Source organism: Styela clava, chromosome 3 (genome assembly GCF_964204865.1).
Source record: "Styela clava chromosome 3, kaStyClav1.hap1.2, whole genome shotgun sequence".
NCBI lineage: Eukaryota > Metazoa > Chordata > Ascidiacea > Stolidobranchia > Styelidae > Styela > Styela clava.
The window spans coordinates 22,200,940-22,212,619 of NC_135252.1; positions in this window are offsets into that span (position 1 = coordinate 22,200,940).

Here is an 11,680-nt window from a genome sequence, read left to right on the forward strand (position 1 = left end):
TATACCACTGGAAAAAATCATGCTAACTGAAATAAATTTTTGGCTTCAACTAGATTCCAAATATTATATTTTTAATATATCGTATTCTTAACATTGACGTTTATAGGCATGGACATAATCTCAGGGGTTTAAAAATATCGGCATATTTCTTTGAAAATCGTGAGAATGTGATGCCAAGGTTTCAAAGGCTCCCGTGAGATTAATTTCATTGCTGAGAAATATTAATATAGCAGTTTGTTCGTATAATATAATAGAAAATTTTTTTTATACGCAAACGGATACGACAGTACTATAACAAATAAAGTATAAAGTGTATTTAAGGAGTGCAACTTTTGACTATATTTTACATGATAACACGCAGTTAATGACCAAGTTAATGAGAGTGAACTGAAGTTTTTAAGCTTAGAATTATTTATTGGAATTTGAATAATAATCGATCATTTTTGTCCTTTTCACCTAACCAGTAAATCTAATTCATTGCTTCGTAGTAATGAGATAATATGTTCGTATCATCTTTTTGCTGCAGAGCTTTGTTAAAATTGAAAAGTGTAGAAAACATCTTGTAAAGTACAACAGATAAACCATTGTGACGCATAAATGAGCTACAAGATTGAAATATACCCAAACACAATGGCTAATGAGCCCAGGCGCCAACAGGGGGTTCAAATTGTATAATCTCTATATCGTTAAAACGGTATAGAATAATTTGCTTTTTCGTGAATACTTTTATGATAGCTATTTATAATGTGCATGAAATAAAAATCAAGCAAAAACGATTTATCCAAGTTACTTTTATAATTTGCCAGTCGACAGTAATCTGGCGCCATTTAATGGGCAAACTCCTAAAATTATACTAATTTATTCATCTCGTATAAACGAATGAGTGCTTTTCGATCCGGGTGTCTATGTTTATCTCGAATGTCGTATATCCGTAAGTGTTATTCGCAATTATCAATTTATTCACAGTATTTGTTCTCGATATTTTATTTTAAAATCTCATTTTTTTAATTTAAGGGAACAAATATTATAAATTTTATGCCACAAGATTTAATTTTTTCGTATCAAAATTTTAATCTGATTTTGTTGAGATTTAATGTTCTGAAAGTAATATAGAAAACCAGTGCGTTTATCTGTTTTTATTTTCTGAATCACCACTCCATTCGATTTGTCCATTCAGACGGGAACTAGAGAAGTAAGACTTCAATTGGCCATGCACCGTGCATTGTACAAAGTGGCCCAAAAGTAGTAAGTAAGAGTTATTGAATTATTCGATTAAAACAAACTAAATCTGAATATTAGCTCTTAAAACCGAAATTAATATTTGGTTTACTGGCCAAATAAATACACTATTTCAAGACTGTAAATATATAAAATCCTTTCCGCGGCTCATATAATAAAAGTTGCTACAATTGTGGTTGATATTCTGATCATAAAATTTAAAGACTTTCAATTGGTTGAGTGAGCGCACACAAGTAGAGTATTATGTATATTCTCATCCGGGTTCACGAATTCTGGGTGTAGATCCGTCATTTGACGTCGGTTAAAATATGAAAAATAAAATAAAATTAATCACTTTATTGATATTTTCTCCCCCTTGTTATCGAAGAGTTGATTTATGGATTATACTCAACACATTTATAAATATATTCGGAAAATATACACAAAAATGTTTGCTATCACGGACGATTCGAATTCGACGATTTGAAGTATGTTATTCCACCAATTCCCACGCGTCCGTGTAGCCCCATACTTTAAAAATCATATTTGTCGCTTCATAATTAGGAAAATATATTTTCAAGCGTTTGTCCCTATCGGGATGTTTCGAAAGTATTTCTGATATTAGTATATTCCAAATAATCTAGTGGCAGGCACATTCGATCTAACTCATATATTGTCGTACGAGCTTAAAATTTCTGGTTTCAATATCTTGGACTCTCCCTATCTCACTCAGTGTGTGAGAATATTGCGAAATAATTCCCTCCGTAGCCTATCACACATCACTTTTTCTAATCTGAAATCTTATTCAGTGCAAAGGTATATAAACCATTTATGAAATAGCAAATGTTGCGTAATATATCATTGAAGCTACGTTTTTCGTTTATGTTTGTTTAAATGTTCCTTAGATGAATCAACAAACTATCTTAACCAATGATGCCGCAAATTTAACTAAGAATGTTCATGTTTATCTTATTACTTATTGGGTAAACAGAGATTATATTTTTGCAATCTCATGTATTTCCTTGCCAAAGAAATGACAATTCAATCCTATATGCAGTATTTGCGAGATATAACTTGAATTCTTCGACTAGACGCCTTGATTGCTGTAGTAATGAAAACAGTATAAAGCAATTGTCAAGTATGTGTTGTGAATGGTATTTATGAGGGTCCGTCGCCTCGGATTCATTGACATTTTATAAAAACGGAAAGTTTTTATTTACACAAATGATATTTAAAATCTTCAAATTTTGGACAAGATATTTATAATCACTAAATGTATTCTTCTATTTCGAAGTAATAACTCAACCCGTAATTTAGTATAGCAAAATTGATTCAAAGCAAGACCACGCGCGATAAATTTGAAGCAAAGACAGATTTCTCAGCGAAGTTACGGGTGACCGCTAAATTGACAAGCACGTAGACGTTTATGGAGGTGAATTACCATTTATTTAATACTGATTGACGCTAGACTTTAGGCAGTTCAGGTCAATTTTTTCCCATAATTTTCATTTAACAGGTTAATCGTATACCTTAATTGGTCATGATGCCTCATAATTTATATTAGGTCTAATTCGCACTGTATATGATCTAACAAATGAACTCGAGTTTATACGGCTAGACACGTCTGCCTCTGTTCCCGGTCATGGACGATTAGAAGTCTGCTATTCTATCGAGTCACGCGGCCATATGGCCATATAACATCAAAGTTCATATTTATCGGTTTTGTATAATTAGGAAAATATGTGAATCAAAGACTCTCCCCTATTGGCATGTTTTGATGGATTAGATCTTAAAATCTCTAATCGTTTCAAATTTATACTGTATATCAAATCAAATGAGGATCCTCCTTCCGTTAGGGAACTAATGAACAATGGTCCCCAACCTTTTATATATATATATCTCGTTGTACCCTTACGGTGGCTTTTAGCGTTTATGACCCCCTGTTTATCATTCCATGTTCAAACAATACATGCTCAACAAAGGGAAAACACCCTGTGAAATAACCTTATCAAGCAATGAAACTAGAAAACACTCGGAGTTGTAACTGACTAACTAAAATATATAAATCAAGTGCCTGTTTCTGTATACCGCGTCCACTTTTTTAAACTGAAATACATTATTTGAAGTAGCTTTGGAGCTATAATTCAGCTGAGACAATTTTGAACGAGAAATTATTACAGTTCATTTATATACATAGTCAAGTTTTCTGCATTTGTACGATTTGGAGGTTGTGAAGCATTGTTTAACTCATTTTCAAGCCGGGTGTTGCCACGTGATTACTCGAAAGAAAACCGTATAGCTTACCGCAAATATGACACACAGTTACCGACAAATAGATCAACTTCAGTTTACCTAATATAATTATACGTAAGCGATCATGTCAATCAATATTATCTCGAGTTACACAATACGAATATGCATATCAAATCGCTGCATATGTCCAACACTAAATACATTCTTTTCTTCAAAATATCATTTTCATAATGTCAATCACCAAGTCATAAACCACGCGGTATCCTGAATTAGCAATATCAGCAAAATGTCAAGAATGAGTCAAGGATTGTCTGCATTTTGACACGCTGTTAAGAAATACGATTATATAGAATCGACATGAATATTATGTGGTAAGGCCCTAAGTTTCCTCATCTTTGATCTTCACAATTCTCATTTTTTACATTGCATTTGTTAACGATTATTATATGGAAATACAAATTCACCTGTTGTTCGAAATATAGTGAGCGCTATGGTCGAGCAATGCTTCCAATTATGCTGGCATCAAAGTTTAAAAACCTAGCTATAGTTCTCATATTCACCACATTCATCAGTTTGTAGTAAATTATATTGGCAATATCGAATCGGATAGATCGCGATCCTCCCAATATATAATATTCCCTAACCCAGCAATGTTTATCTATCTGCAAAGAGCCTGAGTAAAAGGCGTATAGAACGTCGTGTAAAAATATGATATTGAATTCAAATTTAAATGACATTGGATCTATTCTATGAATAATGTGTATGCTCAAACGCTTGTCTTTATTGAGGAAATCATACGAGAGAATAAACAAACAATCACGTTCAAGTTTGATCATGCGTGATAGGTTAGTAATCAAACGTTAGGATCGTACAATATTCTTTGTCGGCTTTCCTGTAATCCGAGATAATAAAAAAATACTAATTGCTTATCGCAGTCTCATGCGGAGCATATTAAATACTCATTCAATATACAGTATGTACAAACACAGAAAATATCATGAAGTATTTCTAGTAATTTCTAGTCAAACCTGTCCATAATATTACACTGATTTATTAGCCTTAACTTGATACAAATTACCCCAACTTCTGTCTAAGTTCATATTCAACAGACTAAGCAACATACCCGGAAGGACTTAAAAGATTAAAGTGTTTACAGGAACTTTAATTTATTCTCGGTTTAATTGGGATAGAAAATCCATACTTTGTTGTCCTGAATTGACACATTGATGGGCTACTACAAAGAGAGGCGCAGTTCTTACCACTTCATGGCAGCCCCCGCCACGAACAAACCGCGGCAGCTCCTGCCATGGTTTTATAGCGCTATTCAGTATCTAGTAATCGGTATTAACGGTATATTCACAAATTATTGTAGCATATTTTAATTGATCATGTGGAATTATATCTACTTAAACCCTAACCCTAACCTTAAATTTATCAAAACTGTATCCATAAGAAAAACATTCCAACTTACCCAATATTTGTCAACATAAGGGACAGCCCTGTCTTTACGGCCCACCTGCCGCGGTTACAGAAGCAAAATTTTACCTGTCATTGGTTTCAATTTGCTGCCGCGGTAACGGCAGCTCGACATGGGTTTGTGACAGCTAAAAAGTCAGTCGCCATAGGTTTGGCTGTAGCGTCTATAGTATGGAAATACCGCCATGGTTTTGCGGCAGCTGCAAACGCCACATAATACCTAAAACTGCACTTGTACAAAGAGGATATGTAGGTTGTCATATTTGTGCTCAAAATTTTATTTGGGGGCAACTACGTAAAATGTGCGAAGCCAATAATTTGTAATTTGTAAAGAAGACATTTAGATTGTCATATTTGTGCTTAAAATTTCATTTTAGGGCAACTACACAAAATGTGTCCAATAATTTGTAATTTGTAAAGAGGACATTTAGGTTTTCATATTTGTGCTCAAAATTTGATTTTAGAGCAACTACACAAAATGTGCAAAGTCAATAATTTATAATCAAAATGAAATCTAATATAAAATAGTGTATGGATACTCAATATAATATTAAAAAAATATAATACCTATCACATACATATACAACATATAAGAAGAATGAGAAAAAACAACGCACAACATAATTTGATCTCAAGAATGTAAACATGCTGCAGACAAGGATCATATTCCCAAACTCTTTGATACTCTTAATTATAATTTGCGCGGCCAAAACCTTATTTTCATTTTTAAGTTGACAAAAAACAATCTTGGCTGAAAAACATACGAATTCAGCTATTTCTGGTATTCTAAACTCCAGTCCTCACCCACTATAAATGTTTTATTAATATTACAAAAAAACACATTGAAAAATAGCATCAGGTGCTAAAATTTTGTCGAATATTATTCAAAAACTGATGAAAATAACCGATGCATTTGTAGTGAACACACAAACAATCTAAAATCTGATGCAACCGATTTTGCCAACTTGTCAAAGTGAACTCAATGTCACCTCCTAATCTAATTTCTAAATCTTCTCAATAATAAACATACACGTTTGTATGTTGTGTCGTGACTAACTTGAACCGTAAATCTTGCCACGTTAGACATATTATAAGTTGACTTAAATTTTTGGTTAGCAGAAGTGATGAATCTGGGTTTTATAAATGTATTATTTGTAAGTTTCTTAAGATGTATGATAACATGCTGCCCTTATTGCAAGAATTTTTTATCGACTGGAAAGATACTGAATAGAATAGAGCCACATTTCATTCCCTTGTCGCTTAGTTCCTTGTTCTGATGTAACTTAACTTAATATACCAGTACAATAAAGTTGAAAAATACGACGCTACCATTTTGTTCTGAATTATCACAGCAATGAACAAACCTGCTTTAAAAGACGAATTACCAAATTCCTTGAATTCAAAACTATAGTAGTATAACCACGAAAACGGCGCCTCATAGCTTCTCCCAAACTATCGAAGATCAAAACGGAAAATGCTGTACAAACAACATTCAAAGAGTTTCATTAAATCTCGTTGTTATAGTTATCGTAATTAACGCTGGTTCAAACAAACATGTATTGTGAAATGAATAAGTAAACGAAATACCGATGTTTTCACTGGATCTCTCACGTTTCGAGTTAATCAAATTAACGTCGAGGGCCGATAGGCAAACAATACCCAAATAAAACAATTGTAATCTTCTTCGATTCTGTCAGCGCGATAAATCATTTCTTTCAAATATGGATGAGAAAATTTTGTTGGAATTTAACGTGATCGAATAAGCGCTGAACAGCAGATATGGCCGTGTCTGAAATAAAGCAAACAAGATATCCTTAAAATATTTCCATTCCGATTTGGAGAATTGAATGAAAAATGTCGGTGGGATTTAATGTGATAAGCGCTGAATAAATACGATCTATCTTATAATTTTCGCCGACTCTAAATTACTTATTCTCGTATATTACAATATATATTGCATGGAAGTAGCGCTCATTGCCATATATATGAATTATTCGCTTGTTCGCATTGGCCAAATAAGACCGTATCTTAAACAAAACAAAATATTCGAAGTCGTACGTGTCTTCTGAATGGGTCAATAATAAATCTAAGAAGACAAAAGTATGAGCAAAAATAGCATAAATACGAATCAACACCACTTATTTTGGCGCAATGTAACCAAATTAGGTATATGTCACATTTTTGGAGTATTAGAAAATCGCATTTCTGCAATACTCATTTCTCTAACAGCTAAACCTAAAAATGGACATATAGCACAACCTTAAATCAAAACAAAAAAGGTACAGCTTCGAAACACAAACAACAAGGTGGCCTCTTGTCTACAACAAACAGAATTTCAAAAATATTTCTTCTAAAAAAGTTGACATAAGCCACTTTGGTTTTACTGTGGCGATTTGGATTTTAAGCCATTTTCTAATGCAGGGGTATGCAACATTTTTTGTTGGTTGACCACATAACCGACTTCAGACATCTAACTGGGCCACAAAAAAGTGGCGAAATGGCAAAAGATTTAAGGCAGCGACAAGAGCATAAAAACACCAGGTATTTATACTCACGTGAGCGTCGTTTTAAACATGAACTTTCGGATTGGGATTTTATGCCTGATAATGAAAAATCTGAGTGTTGACAAGGGCCACTACACTAAATGTCTTGGAGAGCCGGGCTGATGTCCGCGGGCCGCGTATTGCATGCATCGTTAAACAATCTCACTTGATTTCTTTTCAATTCATCCCTTATTTATCTATCAATACAGCTAAAGCCCACAAACGACAAATATTCGAAATATATTACGTGTCTTGCAAAGACTTCATTAGCAATGCAGATAAATATCTGCACAGATCAAAGCTTGAGCAAAAATCCCATAAAATGAGTCTAAACTGTAATTCTGTAATGTGTACATGTAATAGACATGGCTTTTAAGCTTCTAACCTAAAATTTTATTGTCGGTTATACGATTCCTCACACCAAGCTCAACATTGTTTACAGCTCAATATTGCAAGCGTAATGCGCATTTGCACTTGCAATAACCTCGTGCTCATCACAGATTAATGGTAAAAAGATGCAAAAATTTTACTGATATTCAATAATGATTGCATTCCACGGATAACCCACCTGATAACGGTTACTATTGGCATTGGACTGAACACAGTTCTCGTGACTTATATTGAAGTAATAGCCCTTGTTTTAGAATACATTTCTCCTCAGAGCTGATCTATGTATTAACTAACCAACAACAGTGATTTTTATCATTTCTTTGACAGTGTAATATAAGAAAGAATCAATAGGAATATAAACATAAGCCTGTCTCGATTACACCGGGTTCGTGATGAAAAGAAAATTATCGATTGTAAGAATAGCTTACCTGCTACAAAAAGGAGTAAAATATACAGTATTTGAAAGTTAATCTCGTAGCTTATTTTTTGATACAAAGCTATCGTATAAGGAAGAACTCGTCTACGTGATCGCCTGATTAGATGTAAAGACATCCTGAGTAAAACTCTGCGATGTTTTCTGAGTTTGGAACAAATATAAAAAAATATTTCGAATAATTTGAGGATTTGAATAAAATGTGATTTATATCGGAAGTTAAAACCCACACCAAAATGCTTGCGACCAACTCGCAGGCGAGTAGAACTTTATGATTATTTTTAGTTAAAAATATAAGGTTATGGTCAAATGCTGAGCGATACCTATACGAGTAAACTGAGGTTCACAGTAAATTTTTTGGTGCACGCCGAAATATTTTTCGGTTTGTTGCAGGATACGTCAATGGATACATTCAAAGAGATTTTGTTGGGTCTTATTCAAATGTCAACGTAAACACTTATATTGAGATTCAAAGTTGAATTTTCGTTTCAAGCCAAAATGTTTCTACATTTCATAGATTTTGATTTCTCCAATCATGTTGCTTTGATTAGTCACTTTTTGTTTGACCATCGAAAAATCCAAAATAAAGTTCATTACATCAAAAGTAGTCTGTGGATGATAGTAAGGATAAAGCCTGTGTCCCATGTGAAAAATTTCTGTCTCAAATCTCATTTCAAACTCTTCTTAAAACCAGAAAAAATTAAAACATTCAATTACTCTGAAATGCTAATAATTTTACTTAAATTTTCATAAAGCATTCAAGCACGATATTGGACAGTTGCAGTATTAATTAATAATTACGCGTGATCGAATTTTAATTCAAAGGGAAAAATAACAGCATTACGAATGCTTAAATGATTTCCAATATTTTGAATTATCGACCTCAACTCATATAGCATCAAGACGGAAATAGTCGATATCTATGTCGCCAAGTCGATTTATGCCAAGCAGGAATCTTATGTCGCTCAGGAGATACATGAAATCGATTACAAGCCCCGCCATCTTGTAAACTCTTCTCGGACCTCCTGAAGTATGCGCACCAATATGGCGCGCAACCTGAACATAGTATGTGTAGCAGGTTAGGGTTCAGGTTATGCGACATCTTGGTGCGCATATTTCAGGAGCACCCATCTTCTCGATAGTGTTCAGCGCTTCAGTCTGTCTGCATGTACTGATGTACTGGTGTTTATCGTTAGAGCATGCAAGTGATGGGAGCACAACCCCCTTCACACACACACTGCCCCTCTACCCCTTTCTATTGTCGATTTTTTTTCTAATGGTTAACGCATTGGAAAATCTATACTGGTATAGTATGGAAGTCTATAGTACAGCACATGCCAAACATTTCGATTAGGATATTAGAATTTATACAAATGTAATTTTTAAATTTAAACAAATACATTTTTACTCGACTGAAGTCCAAAAGGAATGTATGCGTAAGTTGCTGTTTGAGTGATAATTTTTTATATCTGCGACCCAGCGGATACATATTAGGCTTATATGTAGAATAATTTGCAAAGTTTCAGTCTAAAATATCATTATTCGCAACATACAATAAAATTGGTGATTCATGTTTAAAATGGCTTGGGACTCAACAATTTAGATAATCCATCAATATTGTTCATATAATATATTGCAGGCTTGTCCTATTTGTACATTGATATATTTGATCGTCCTAGTTCTGAGATTTTTGTGGATTTATTAGATTTTAAATATCCAAGAATGTCACCGGTGATGTGACAGAACAAATTGTGGGAAAATCAATTGCTCTCTAGCGCCACCCAAAAGAATATGTAATTTTAGGATAATATGTATTTCAGTTAAAAATACAATCTCAAACTTTTTCATTCCAAATAATGTGGTTTAAGCTGAGCCGTCAAACGTCGCCCAGGATTGCAAAACGTTTAAATTTTATTTATTCACCGACGCAAAAACACAGAATAAGGCTAAGTAGCAAGTCCCGTAGAAACCCAATCCACAGCACAAATTATGTTTATATATATAATATAAAGACCTCTGAAATTCGGCAATTCATTCATATGACTTTGCAAGGTCAATGTTGTTTTTGGTTCCAACAATCTTACAATCAAACGAGTAGAAATGTAAAAAAACACTTACAAGTTAACTAGATCAGCTGGTTCGTCAAGTGCTATCTATATCATAATTACAATAATTAACTCAGTTCAATAATCGCCAAATTAACGTGTACATGCGTCAGATGATGACATAATTGTTCATGCCCGGTTTTGTGAAGAGTGCTTGTCCGATACTTGGCAAACATGTTCTCCAAATATTTCAAAATTGAAAGGATTTATTTTACTATCATACAATCTCATCAAATCCATTGCTCTACGCATTATAGAATATCCGACGCCATGCAGTGGCGGGCAGGTGAAGGTCATTGTAAACTTGAAGGTCACAGTTCAAAGTGGTGTTGTGGGTTGATATGCAGTTTAAAAATATGTTTTTCTGAAGAAGTCTGATTTCGGTCAGACGAAACGTTGCAGAAATGCATTTGTGATGGTGTTCCTAATGATCCTTGAATCGTATAGAACAGTTTAATTAATGAAGCTTTTGTACTGAATGTTCACTTATAGCTCTACCTAACTCTACCTAGCAAGTTAACCAGGAAATCATTGAAATATGCCATTCGCACGGCAAGAATAAATGCGAAGAGTGATTTAATTTCCTTATTGAGGTTTCATTCTTCGATCTTTACTTATGTTTCCACAGTTTAGTTATGAATCAAGCAACTTGACAGTCTCAAGCATCTGAGAAAGTTTAGTTGAGTTGCAGTAATCGGAAATCGAAATTGAATATAGAGTAAAATTATAGGAAGAGTTTTATTTGCATTGGATAATATATAGAGTAAACATTCACTATATACGTAAAATTACATATTTTAATAAAAGCATAAAATAGATTGAACAAACCCTTTTTTATAACTCGTTCACATGTAATAAGCCTCTATATAGCATAAGTTAATTGCTGTATAATGTCAGATTGAGCCATAATGTCCAAAATTGCTTCAAGAATTGGTTTCGAGTGTGATTCAGAAGGAAAACTTTGATAGCTGTATGAGAATTTTGTAATAGTAAATAGAGTATTATAGTGTAATACATAATTCTATTCAATACAATATAATACATGTATAATAGATTATAAACTTATTGATGAATTTTTTAAGAATGTGTACATACTAAATCTGTGTCACTTTAGAATCTTCGGTGTGTTTTGTAAGTATATATGGATGATATAATTATGGAATTTCGTCTGTAGCCTGAGGCATCATACCAGGATTTAGATTATGTTTAACATTTAGGGCGTAAAACGTAATTTTGATTTAGCTTTAAGGTTTGTAGTGGTT